The following is a 10,492-nucleotide window of genomic DNA, read 5'->3' as shown; positions in this document are numbered from 1 at the left end:
GGAAACATATTGTTAATTTTTATTGGATATTTTATTAAATAAACTTTTAAAATATCCAATAAAAATTTTAATTTATAATTATTAAAATGTTTTTCTTATTTAAAAAATTTTTTAGGCTAGTTAACTGACATTTTTCCAATTACAAAGTTGTATCATATATATTTTATCTAAAAAAATTATTATAGTTCCTTTTTTTATTATCCTATTTTTTAAAACTCCATATGAATATTTAGCATTTTTTGAGATTAAGATGAGAGAATTCTAAAATAATTTTAACAATATTACAAATAGCATTTAACTGTCCTTTAAAAAACAAAGTTTTGAAAATAGCCAGATATAAGCAATTTTCAATTTTCAGATTTATAATTGACAATTATTTATATTTCTTTGACCTTGGTAGATAGTATGCTATATGACAATTGAATTTACTATAATCAAACAGCACATGATTGACAGTTCAATTGCCATACATCATAAGAACAATTACATCTTGGCAGTTCACATTATGAAATGTATTGAAACTGCTTCTTGCAGATAATGAAATGTTTGAAAATAACCATTTTATGCAGATTTTATGGACCTTTTCTTAGACTCTATCTTATTATTCACATTACCAGATTACCTTTACATAAAAACATCCCACAATTAAGCATCTTTACATGAAAAAAGTCATAATGCAAGTAAATTTCAGAGGAAAAGACCTGTAAAATTAACATAACTAGCTATATTTCAGTTTTTATTATTGTTTTTAAAATAAACAGATGGGATATTTTTATTGAGAAAATTCTAACTAATTTTTAAATTAAAAAAAATCTATATTTCAATAACTATAAATATAATTTATAGGCAATACAAGTTAAACACCAAATATTTTTATAGCTACTCTACCTGTACACTGAAATTCTTTGGAATTAGAATTAAATTAATTAAAGCATACAATAATCTGTAAAAATGGACTAACATTAACTAAATTTGTGAAATTTTTGCTATTATATTGTCATCGGAAAGTTTACAATATAATATTTATTGAGCTTATATTCTAAACATTCATAAAGTATTAATTGAATTTAGTAAAAACAGCATAACTTCAAATATAAGCTCAATAAAAGCTCTATTATAAATAAATTTATAATTTTTCTTTTAATGTTTATTTTTTATTAAGTCTGAATTTCAAATAAATACAAACCATGAACATCTTTGCTACCATTAATACAGCTTTCAGTAATAAAATTCTAACTTCTTGTCATTGTAATGAAAGCTATTCTTTATGTATATGCCTAACATCACAAAAACTGATACTTTCATTTTATAAATGTGAAAAGATATATGTCACAAATTTTAATACTATTTCCAAATTTCATTCTAATTTCTAGACATCAAATGGATACTTTAATATTTAAAAATATGGTATATTTACTATTAAAGAAAAATAAAATGAATTATAAGAAATAATCTGAAAAATGAAATTTAAATACCAAATATAAGATTTTGAAATTACGTATTAAATAACAAAATTTATCCTGTTATAAAATTTACTCGAACAACCAAGTGCCAACACTGATTTGTAAAACAAACTCCCGAGGCTGCACATTATTTGTTTTACTTGTACTGTACAAGAAGTAAAATATTTTGATCAGCTTGTTTGATAACAACAAAAAATATACATAGTTAGAATAACTGCAAACCTGCTAATCTTCATGAATAATAATGAACTGAAAATATTAAAAAACAAAAGTCAAATTTTTAAAAAATTTACTACTAAATTAATAACAAATTAATTGATGTCCTGTTTTTAAAAAAAATATATTAAAAAAATAAATAATAATAATTTCAGATAAAATAATCATATAATTTATAAATAACTTGTAACACACATATTCTAAATTCTATCTACAGAATAAATCAAGCTAACTTTGATTTTTTTAATTTTATATTTATGTAATTTGAATTACATTAATATAAATTCAAAAGACATTATACACATAATTAAAGTTAATAGATATTTACAGACAATTTTTATGAGTATTCATTAGCATATAAACTAATTATAAATATAAATCACAAAAGATTATATGTTACGACAATAGAACACATTCAACTATACAAATCTATCAAAATGAACATTTATATGTATTTTTTTCTTGCACACACATTTATGAAATGCTTACATATTTGAGAATAATATTTTATTTTTCACTGTAAATAATAACAATTGACTGAATGATTGGCATTACAGTACTTTTTTTTTTTTTTGGTACTAAAACTGCAAAGGCATGCCATACAATTTAATAGGCAGAACAAACAAATCATGTTTACAACAAATATAGAAAAAATAGCTGAATATAAAATAATAAGTTAATACATATTTACACTTTAATTTTATAACATAATTACATGACCTTATATATATATATATATTCAGTTACTTGCTCCATATATATATATATATATATATATATATATATATAGAGCAAGTAACTGAATGCATTTTCAGTATTATATCAATATAATGGATATTTAAAGTATAATAATCCAAATTTATGGAAAATTGCTGTTGTTGTATTAGTTAACATTTACACTATTATTCTACATCATAACAAGTTTATAAATAATTCATCATCATCAACAGCATCTTCAACTTCATCATCATTATTTTATAATTTGTAAACTTTAATAAATAGAAAAACCAAACAATATCTTCAATAAATAATGAATTAACCTTTACACTTGCACAACACTCATTATACATTTTAAATATTAAGGGAAGAAGTTACATAAACAAATCTAGAACAGAAATCATTAATGATTTTGTACACAAATTCACTTAATTCAATTTTAATATAATTTTAAATTACTGGTGCCGAATATAAACAAATACAAATAAATTATTACTAAAATGAAGGTTAATAATGCAGAAACAAAGTTTTGAAAATAGCCAGATATAAGCAATTTTCAATTTTCAGATTTATAATTGACAATTATTTATATTTCTTTGACCTTGGTAGATAGTATGCTATATGACAATTGAATTTACTATAATCAAACAGCACATGATTGACAGTTCAATTGCCATACATCATAAGAACAATTACATCTTGGCAGTTCACATTATGAAATGTATTGAAACTGCTTCTTGCAGATAATGAAATGTTTGAAAATAACCATTTTATGCAGATTTTATGGACCTTTTCTTAGACTCTATCTTATTATTCACATTACCAGATTACCTTTACATAAAAACATCCCACAATTAAGCATCTTTACATGAAAAAAGTCATAATGCAAGTAAATTTCAGAGGAAAAGACCTGTAAAATTAACATAACTAGCTATATTTCAGTTTTTATTATTGTTTTTAAAATAAACAGATGGGATATTTTTATTGAGAAAATTCTAACTAATTTTTAAATTAAAAAAAATCTATATTTCAATAACTATAAATATAATTTATAGGCAATACAAGTTAAACACCAAATATTTTTATAGCTACTCTACCTGTACACTGAAATTCTTTGGAATTAGAATTAAATTAATTAAAGCATACAATAATCTGTAAAAATGGACTAACATTAACTAAATTTGTGAAATTTTTGCTATTATATTGTCATCGGAAAGTTTACAATATAATATTTATTGAGCTTATATTCTAAACATTCATAAAGTATTAATTGAATTTAGTAAAAACAGCATAACTTCAAATATAAGCTCAATAAAAGCTCTATTATAAATAAATTTATAATTTTTCTTTTAATGTTTATTTTTTATTAAGTCTGAATTTCAAATAAATACAAACCATGAACATCTTTGCTACCATTAATACAGCTTTCAGTAATAAAATTCTAACTTCTTGTCATTGTAATGAAAGCTATTCTTTATGTATATGCCTAACATCACAAAAACTGATACTTTCATTTTATAAATGTGAAAAGATATATGTCACAAATTTTAATACTATTTCCAAATTTCATTCTAATTTCTAGACATCAAATGGATACTTTAATATTTAAAAATATGGTATATTTACTATTAAAGAAAAATAAAATGAATTATAAGAAATAATCTGAAAAATGAAATTTAAATACCAAATATAAGATTTTGAAATTACGTATTAAATAACAAAATTTATCCTGTTATAAAATTTACTCGAACAACCAAGTGCCAACACTGATTTGTAAAACAAACTCCCGAGGCTGCACATTATTTGTTTTACTTGTACTGTACAAGAAGTAAAATATTTTGATCAGCTTGTTTGATAACAACAAAAAATATACATAGTTAGAATAACTGCAAACCTGCTAATCTTCATGAATAATAATGAACTGAAAATATTAAAAAACAAAAGTCAAATTTTTAAAAAATTTACTACTAAATTAATAACAAATTAATTGATGTCCTGTTTTTAAAAAAAATATATTAAAAAAATAAATAATAATANTCAAATGACTATAAATCGAATTTATTAAATTTTAAAAACTTGTTTTAATAGAAAAAAGAAATAGAATAAAGAATTTCAAAATTTCCAATGTTAAAAAAAAATAGCCCTATGAACAGGTATGAATTTCCATTATCTATAAATACAGGAATTGATTCTTTTCACAATTTCCCTTTCCCTTTTTTTAAGCAAAAGACAACCAACAATCCTATAATTTATGTGGATCCATTAAACTGGATCTACAACAAATGCTCGACTGTAACAATCAGAATGATAAAAAGAAATATTTGAATGAAATAAAAAAAAAATGGAGTGAGAGAAAGAAAGAGAGAGAAACACGTCTAAAACCAGTCAAATATCCTTGACAAGCCTTTCATAAAATTACATATGATAAAATGTCTAACAATAAACGATTTTAATTAAGATAAATTAGCAATTATTATTGTTTAGTAAATTATAAGTTAATAAAGTTTTAATTAAGTTACATTACAGGATTCTATACTTTTAACATTGTTAGATTTGTACAAAGATTTCTACGTAGATCATATCTAAATATTTTATTAATTACATTTTCTTATTAAATAAGACGGAGCAGATTATCAGTTAATTTTAAATTATAATTTGTAAGAAAAAAAGTTTGAAATGAGAATCCATTGATGCGTTTTATGCAAAGCATAACTGGCGCCATCTGTCGATATTGAAAATTAGCATTTCTTTTATAAATTAATATAAAAAATGAAAACATTTTTCAAGATGTTTAATATGGCTAAAATTAAATTTTAGATATTAAAATTTAAAAATATTAATATCACATAAGTTGTTTCGCAAAATATTGCAAGTTTGTCAATAATGTTTATCTGTTTATCAATTAAGGTTATAAATTAAACTTACAAGTACCAACATAAACCGGAAATTATGCTTATAAATATTAAAATAAACAGCTAACTTTTCTATTTTTCTGGCATTTTACTTAAATAAAACATTATAAAAATTAAAACTTAAATAAATTAATTTATACTTATCAAAAAGAAATATTGATTGATAGATTAACGGGATTAGAATCTGTAATTTTTTTTTTANTGAAATGAGAATCCATTGATGCGTTTTATGCAAAGCATAACTGGCGCCATCTGTCGATATTAAAAATTAGCATTTCTTTTATAAATTAATATAAAAAATGAAAACATTTTTCAAGATGTTTAATATGGCTAAAATTAAATTTTAGATATTAAAATTTAAAAATATTAATATCACATAAGTTGTTTCGCAAAATATTGCAAGTTTGTCAATAATGTTTATCTGTTTATCAATTAAGGTTATAAATTAAACTTACAAGTACCAACATAAACCGGAAATTATGCTTATAAATATTAAAATAAACAGCTTACTTTTCTATTTTTCTGGCATTTTACTTAAATAAAACATTATAAAAATTAAAACTTAAATAAATTAATTTATACTTATCAAAAAGAAATATTGATTGATAGATTAACGGGATTAGAATCTGTAATTTTTTTTTTATATTTTTTACGGTCGTCAATTCAAATTTTGGTCAAAGTCAAGAATAGATTTATTCTTTCCTGTAAAAAAATCCCCAGAAACCGCATACACATTAAAATATGTTGAAATTCTTATTATGTATAGCCTTCTTCACACATTGACTTCCACTAATCTTCGAAAGCTTTCATCTTAACGACTTCTCCCTTCTTACAGTTTTTCTTACAGTTAAATTTACAACCTAATATTTTTTCTTTCCTTTCTTTAGAAAAATCTTTATTTTATCCTATAAAGAAGAGGGTGCTATATTATAATATCCGAGGAGAGTTCTTAAAAGCTATTCAAAAATCTTCCATTAAAATATGTTTGAGAGAAAACATTTCTTAAAACTTATAATCCTTCTATTTATAATGATAATAAGATTCCAGATGAAGTGGTCGGATATTTTATGACGTTATTGGTCAATTTAAATTTCAAATTGGCCAATCATCACAACAATTACAAGTTCCGTCAAATTAAATTGGAAAAAAAAATAATTTTTAATGAAATATTCAGTTTAGAATTAATAATTATTTATATCGAGAATTTATAAGTCGTAAAAATTAAAATCGATGCATACTGGTAAGCTTGCAATTCAAATTTTAAATCAGCCAATTAGAGTTTAGAAAATTTAATGTGCAATAATCAATTGTTAATTTAAAAACTAAAACTATATTAGCGTATTATTTATCTAATCGACTTAATAATAATTAGTAAAATAATCTAATTAGAATCCCATTTCGAATGGAATTTTAAATTCAAATTTTAAACTAATTATTGTAATTGGTCGATTCAAATTTTAAAGTCCAACGTACTGTACCATCATCGAATAAATAGTTATGAAAGTTTATTGTTAAGAATGTTTAAACTTAAAAAATAATATTTATTTTTATTTTCTTATGTTTTGAGAATATTTTTGTTTCTTTTTTGGATAAAAGCCCAAATTTATCAAGGAGTACATTTGTGCTTCCTTAAGAATAAAAAAGTGTAGAAAGAAAAATATAGATGGTGGCAAATCTAAGAAAATGTCTTCCTTTCAACTGAATAAATGCCCAGTTCGCTACGTAAAGACGAATTTTTCTTAAAGCCGCCCATGAATAATGAATAAGCTAACAATACGTCTCACTGAGTGTGCAGTGAATGCTGTCACTTTTCCGCTCTGGGGTTGAATGCGCTATTTCTCACGTTGTGCGACTTCACCCCCTAGCGGGTAATTTTCTTCGCGTCTCTTTATTACCATCCCTTTTATTATTCTCCTTAGCTTTTACACATTATTTATTCGGTAATGGTAAGTATAGAAAAGAAGTCAGTTTAAAAAATAATAATTCAAACAATATATTTTTGTTAAATTATCGTTCAATCTGTCAAAAATGATATAAAGTTAAAAAAGTATTGTTTTGAAATATTGCTTGATATGTCAAAAATGTTCAAATTCAATTGGAACAGTGACTCATGAACTGTACATTAACAAGCTGGCTGTCCTAAAGCAGAACAAAAACATTCCTTTTTGAAAAATTTAAAAGCTGGCCAACTGAAAGTAAACATTTTATACAGATAATGATATGGAGCAGAAACGTGAGGTAATACAAACTTTTTTATTTAATGTATATAAAGCATTATAAAGCATTATTCAGATTGTCATCATCTTTAATAAAAAAAATTTTTTTTACTAAACATCTCACGCTTTTATATGGGGGATTTGCCGAAGTTACAAGCGCGAAAAAATGACATCCGTGGGATTAAATAACATTTAAAGATTAAAATTCTTCGCTTTAAGGGATCACAAAACCTGTAGATAAACCATAAACTTGGCTCTATTTGTAGTTACTGAATCGCGTGCATGTTTTTTATTGCATGATAAGTGCAAATTCTGCTATGCACGATGCCTATAATTTAAGTAGATTTAATAGATGTTAATTTATATATTAGAGCCTTGCTTAGAAACCAATGTTTGCAATTATGAGCGTTTTATGTTTATTCTGTGGAATTTTTAATTATTTATCTTAATAAACGTGCGNTTAGTATGAAATTTCATAATTTTATCGTCAATATAGAAATTTAAATATATATTTATAACATTTATAGGCCAGAATTTCTACCACAAAATATATAACTAGCTCTAGGCTCTATTTAATGTTATAATCTCACGTAACGCCACTATAGCTGAATTAATTAATATTCGATACAGTCTCTCTCTACTGAAATAGCTGACATCAGCGTTAATGGATATGATAAGATCACTTTTAAAAACCTCAACTTGTAAGGTGACTTTGGGAGGAGTTTTTTATCATTTTAGATAGCATGGGAGGAGTCAAATTTATCACAAAAGATATCGCTTTAATATCGGTTATGTCCATCGTGGGAACGTGTCACATGTTTCTCTATAGAAAACTGTATTCAACCTGATTGTTGGATACTGTAAATCCTAGTGAGACAGTAACTTTCTAAACCCGAACAGCATGAATATCCCGCTTTCCACAGAGTTGATCCCTACAAAGGAACCGCACTAATGAATAACACGCGCCGTTGAGTATCCCCTCTCTTTTATTCAAAACATTTATGAAAAGATCCAGTTGTGTGCACGCGACCGAGCAGATGTCACAGTGTTTAATGCGGTGAAAACCTTCTCATTTCTCCCTCTCAACGTTAAGTAGATTTCGTAATGTTATGACTATATTAGCTTGATAATACTTCGGGTCTACCAAACATCATCATGATTATAATTATTAATAACCCACAATCTAATAGATTTTTAATGATGTTATTAGGTTTATAATGTGTTAAAAATTATATTATAGCAGTACTTTTTTTTACGTTTTATCAAGTTTGGAAACATATGCAAATTATCTTCAATAAAAAAGTTAAAGGGGCGGATCTCTGCTACGTGCAAAAATCATCCCGACAACGGCTCATAAATATAAAAAATTGAAGTATAAATTGGCGAAAATTACTTTATGGAACGTCTACCAATTTATCTTGCATTGCATGCAAACGTTTCCCCAATAAAACAAGAAAAAAAGGGGACATATTGAATCATGCGTCCATTGAATTACTCTGATTGTCTCTTTCCGGCAGAGCAGCGGCGCGTGGAGGTGGAGACAACTTTACAGGGGAAAAACGACTGATTTGATTTCATTCACTCTCGCATTGTCTCGATTCATTTCCATTTAGGAATCGTAAAAAAAAAAAAAAATAAATAAAATAAAGAACTGTACGACGTTTTTCTTTCGTCTTCTCCTTTCTCTTGGTGATATCTTAAGTGAAATAATTACGAAAGATTGTATTACCAAAGAAAATTATCCGGATATAACTGCAAATCTCTAAAATTAAAGGATCAAGGGATACAGTAAAGCCGTGTTTGCAGCTGAAAAGAGGGAGGGTGGAAGTTTCGGGAGGGTAAAAGTCCAGCTTCAGACAGGACAATCACATTACGTCGCCATGTCGCGTTGACCAGTAGAGCGTCACGTGGGAGAGAAGCGAAACTAAGCCCTCTATTAAGGTTGCTAGATTGATGCGATTAGTGGCCCGTTCGATTAGGGCTTCCAGGCGAGCGAGCTGAAGTGGGGGGAGAGATTGGGATGGAGGAGAGAAATAAGAGGCTCTCGGAGTGCATTAAACACACCAATTAGCCGTGACCAACAACACAGCTGGCCTGACAATGCACAGACTCGTCGATGTTAGCACCAAATTACCGCTCTATGTGGCGGTGGGGCGTTTCTGATTGGGTGATTGTGAAGCTACTCTCTCTCTCTCGCTCCCTTTAGCGAGTGCTCTCCCTTTCACTCAACGCCATATTAGTCTTCTTTATTAGGGAGACCGTGCAACTTTAACAGGATATTCATTAACATAATTGTATTTATCCACTTTCTGGTTAAATATAAAATAGTTAATTTTTATATGAATTCTTTTCGTCTATCGGACGCCATATGTCATAGAAATTAGCTTATTAGTAATAATTTTAATTAAGATCAACTAATATCTAATTATAATAAACTTAACTCGAAAATTTATTTAAAAAAAAAATTGTCAATAGAAAATTAGATCAAAATTATAAAAATCCATAATGCTGCCATCTAGCGTGGAAAATTATAACATTAATTTTAAAACTAAATAAAATGCATATTTTCAAAATTGATTTATCTTAAAATTAACAAATAATTTAATAATTTACATAAAATATTAACTTATTGTTTGAAAATTTAAATATTAATAGTTTTTTTAATTATATTATTAATTGTAGTAATTCAAACACAAATTATTATTGTATTTATTTTCAGGCACTTGGCAATTTTTATCATCAAATTTCATCAAATTACTACTAATAACTACTAGCACGGTTTCAAAGTACCAGAATATATTGTTAATATTATTTTTATTTTTTTAGTAAAGTCGATTAAAATAAAAATACATTTATTACATTTTTAAAATTAAAAATAACATAATAAGTTTTATTTAATTAAATTTTATAATTTTAAAACATTGACATATTTTATGTATGTTAATTTTAATTTCCATCAGTAGATGGC

Source organism: Centruroides sculpturatus, unplaced genomic scaffold (genome assembly GCF_000671375.1).
Source record: "Centruroides sculpturatus isolate CEXI.00-Female unplaced genomic scaffold, Cexi_2.0 scaffold87, whole genome shotgun sequence".
Classification (NCBI taxonomy): Eukaryota; Metazoa; Arthropoda; class Arachnida; order Scorpiones; family Buthidae; genus Centruroides; species Centruroides sculpturatus.
Note: the sequence above shows the minus strand (reverse complement) of the source record.